This window comes from Nuphar pumila, chromosome 5 (assembly GCF_984573655.1).
Source record: "Nuphar pumila chromosome 5, dmNupPumi1.hap1.1, whole genome shotgun sequence".
Lineage (NCBI taxonomy): Eukaryota > Viridiplantae > Streptophyta > Magnoliopsida > Nymphaeales > Nymphaeaceae > Nuphar > Nuphar pumila.
The window spans coordinates 135,693,405-135,697,624 of record NC_143253.1 but is presented as its reverse complement, the minus strand read 5'-3'; the positions used below and the strand labels follow the sequence as shown (position 1 = coordinate 135,697,624).

General features: G+C 55.9%; 1 pseudogene across 1 annotated transcript; it reads right to left on the bottom strand.

Moving 5' to 3' along the window:
- Positions 1-594: 594 nt before the first annotated feature.
- LOC149838912 (subtilisin-like protease SBT1.7 pseudogene) lies at positions 595-3,976 on the bottom strand (annotated as a pseudogene). The gene has a single exon (XR_016432003.1). The product of XR_016432003.1 is annotated as a subtilisin-like protease SBT1.7 pseudogene (transcript).
- Positions 3,977-4,220: the final 244 nt, after the last annotated feature.

Here is a 4,220-nt window from a genome sequence, read left to right as displayed (position 1 = left end):
AATGCAAATGGATTGGATCCAGTATTAGGTTTGTGATATTTTTGGCTGTTCGGACCCCATCCGGTTCCTACATTCCCATGTATTTGGCTGATCCGAGTCCAATCTGTTTGCATTCCTAATCACAAAATGTGATGTAAGAGCAGGCCGATCACGGGATCTGACCTTGTTGCAAAAGGGGTTAAACTTGCGTTTGGATAGTAAGGGCCTGTTTTCATGTCACGGAAAACCCCCAGCTTTTTGCGGAAACGCATCGATGGGCAGCATTTTCGTGGGGCCCACAGTGGCAAAGCAAACATGCGAAACTGTTTTCGCATGGATAGGAGCCCAAAATACACGCTGAACCCTCCTTTTCCGCAAAAACAGTTCCCGTTGAGGGGGTTGGATTCCAAATCTGCGGAAAAGAAAACCGCAGAAGGGGTGTGGCGGCTTCAACTTCGATGAAAACATTTTCAGGATTTTCAAAGTTCCCGTCTAAGAGCCCGCAAAGATCCCATCAAGTCCCCTATTTTGTCAATTAAACACAAACGCATTTTTCAACACAATCCAAACCAAGATCAAGAAAAGAGGAAAAAAGAAAACAAAATGCCAAACGGGTTTTCCTGCTTAATGTGTTCTCTGCAATTCAACAGTCCAAATTCACATCAATCATTTGCTGAACTTGTTAAGAAGAGCAAGGAAAGGGAAATTGGGGAAACAGAAAACTCAGTACCCGTTGGTGTCTTTTCATTGACAATAGAAAGCATTTTGACCCAAACCAGTAGACTCCTAAACCCGTAAAATCAAAATAGACAAACCTAATCGATAAAGAGGGGAGAGAAAGAAGAGAGAGAAACTTTTCTTTCTCTCTCGAGTCTGAGTCTGACCCTAGGCCCATACCAGGCTCGCACCCACTCACGTCCAAGTGAAGGCGATCGGGCTGCGGACCAGGTGCTGCCCATCGAACCACTCCAAGTACCCAAACTTGCTGGTGCCAGATGGCAGCGAGCTCGACGTGAAGCTCACTGTGTAGGTCTTCTTCTCGCCCTTCTCTGTGAAGCTCAGCACCTGAGGCTCGACCACGGCCTTGACCGGGTCGGGTGCCGACACTGCTGCAGTATAGCTCGAGCCTGTGGGCCCCACATTGGACACGGTCCTGGTGAGCTTGATTGTCTGGGTCTGCGTCGCCTGGACAGTGCTGATTCGGCCACCCCGCCCCTCGATGGCTGTCTGAAACTGCACCACGAACGATGGGTAGTTGAGGTTGGCAGCGCTGAGACCAGGACCGGAGCAGGTGTAGCTGTGCTTGGACACCAGCGCGATCTGGTCAGGTGAGTACCCGAGCCCGCACAGGAAGGCGAGGTAGTCATCGCTGGAGATGTCGTAGACTAAGCCGGGATCCAGTGCCTTCTGGGGGTCCACGTGTCCCGCACCATAGTCCAATGGTGACGCAGGCCTCTTGGTGGCAACGTCCAGCAGAGGGTTGCCGTCCTTGTAGTTGGCGTAGGCGGTGGTCATGAGCGCAGACTTGATCGCTGCCGGGCTCCAGTCAGGCCTAGCGCCCTTGAGCAGCGCGGCTAGCCCGCTCACGTGCGGGCAGGACATGGACGTGCCGGAGATGATGTTGAAGTCGACCCGTCGGTCGTCGACCGCAAGACCCGTGGGACCCACGGACCGCGACCAGCCGGCGAGGATGTTCACGCCGGGCGCGACCACGTCCGGCTTGAGGATCGCCGGCGTGATCGAGTTGGGCCCGCGGGAGGAGAACGCGGCTACGACCGGCGACGGCTCGATCCCAACCTTCGTCCCGCTGATGACGATCGTCGCCGTCGGGTTCGGGTCGGAGAAGAGGTATCTCCGGATCTCGTCGCCGTTCCCCTGGCCGACGGCCGTCGCGGGTAGGAGGTGCGCGTCGGCGACGAGCTCCTCGCCGTTGGCGGCCATGTTGGCAAGGATCATCCCGGCGCCGCCGGCGGCCTTGACGACGGCGCCCTTCTGCACCCTAGCGTTGATCCCGCGGTCGCAGAAAACTATCTTCCCGGCGACCTTCTCCGGCACGAGCGTCCCCTGGAAGCAGAGGTTTCCGTTCGTCATGTTGCTGGCGTTGCCGGCGTAGACGAGCGGCAGCGTCGCCGTCTCCGGCAGGTCCTTGCCGTTGTAGAGCGAGACGCCGGAGTAGTTCTTACCGTTGCCGAGGACAGCGTACGCCGGGAAGTCGCGGTCGATCGTGCCAGCGCCGACGGTCATGATCCAGGGGGCGACGTTGGAGAGGGTGGAGGGGGAGGGGCCGGCGTTCCCGGCGGAGCACGAGACGAAGACGCCGCGCTCCATGGCGGCGAAGGCGCCGATGGCGACGCTGTCGCGGTGGTAGTCGCTCACGCCGCCGCCGATGGAGAGGGAGAGCACGTTGACGCCGTCGTCGATGGCTTTCTCCATGGCGCGGAGGATATCCGAGCTGAAGCAGCCGCCGAGCCAGCAGACCTTGTAGGTGGCGACCCGGGCGCGGGGGGCCATCCCGCGGGCGGTGCCGGGGGCGTACCCGAAGAGGCTCGCGCCAGGGACGAACGAGCCGCCGGCGGTGCTCGACGTGTGGGTGCCGTGGCCGTCGTCGTCCCGCGGCGACCGCGACTCCCTCCCTTCGTCGATCGGGCCGAGCGCCGCCTCGTACCCGGCGCAGAAGAACTGAGCGCCGATGAGCTTCCGGTTGCAGTTGCTCGCGTTGAAGTTCCTTCCGGCCGTGCACTCGCCCTTCCAGGTGGCCGGAGCAGGTCCGAAGCCGGTGTCTTCGTAGCACTTGCTCTCCGGCCAGACGCCGGTATCCAGGATGCCGATCACCACGTCGCTCGAGTCTCCGGATTGCGGGAAAAGGCCGTTCGCGTTCTCAAGGCCGAGGAACTCCGGCGTCCGCGTCGTGTGGAGGTGGTAGATCCGCTCGGGGAGCACCGCGAGGACGCCGTGCCTCCCGCGGAGGGACTCCGCCTCCGACGGCGTCAGGCGGGCTGAGAAGCCGTGGAGGACGGTGGAGTAGGTGTAGATGACGCCGCTACCTCTCTCCTTCTCCTCCGGCGCTGACTCCCGTACGGACTCCAGCGTCGACTGGTACCACGCCTGATGGCTGGCGAAGCTCGCCGGAATCTGGGATTTTGCGGTGTGGACTATGTAGGTTTGCTTCCCGGACGAAGCGGCGCCTCCCACAAGGAGGGCGAGAACGATGGACAAGCAAATGGGGAAGAAAAGCTTCCTCATTCTTCTTCTTCTTCTTTTCTATCTTCTTTCTACAACAATGGTCTTAACAGAAGACGTCTACCATTTATTTTTTTCTGAATCTAACTCACCTCCCTGTGTGAAGAATGGATGATGGTCTTAGCAGAAGACGACCACCATCTTGTTTTTTTTCTTCTGGTTTTCTCTCCTGCCCAGATGAATAACGGGAAGAAGAATGTGAATGGAGATGGGAAAATCAAGATACTTATATATAATGCTTCTTTTCTTCTTTTTTGCTCTCCTTTTCTTTTTCTTTTTCCTTCTCACTTTTTATGGGTGAGGTTCGTGTGATATAAGAAGTGAGCTTAGATATAGATAGAGCAAATTCAGAGGGTTTATTATGGAGCGGTAGGGATTGCGTTGCGTTTGCAAATTATTGGTGACTAACCTCTTTGATTGAAAAAGGCATCGGGGAGGGGTCTCCTTAGCTGATCCAGAAAGGATGGAAATGGATGGATGGGTGGATGATTGCTCGGAGACAAAAAGAAAGGACAAGGCAAAGAATGGAAGCGGCCAAAGCAAAAGAAAAGGGAAACTAAGGTACGCCACCACAGCACAGGAGCACACTGAAGTAGAGCACTAGAGCAGTACTACTACTACTACTCGCCTGCTTTTGAGTTTTGACTACTCCCCACATGCACGCCTGGTCTTAGTCTCTCGGACTACCCACTCAGACCCCTTTTTACTCTCAGAACGAGACGGGACACAAGGATACAGAAAGGTAAGAGATTCTCTCTCTCTCCGTGCTGTTGTTGTTGGTGCCTTCCTTTTTTCTTCCTTTCAAGTTGTGGCTTTCCTCTGTGGCTTTTGCAATGTGTGGTGGAAAAAGAAAACAAACCTGTAAGGAAATAATAAAATCAGGAAAAGTGGGGCTCTCCTCCAAGAGGTGTTCACGGGATGAGCATAGGGTTGGACAAGTGGGCGCCCCCAACCCTGTCTGTGTTTCACAAAGGAACAGGTTAACATGGTTTTTGTCCGAT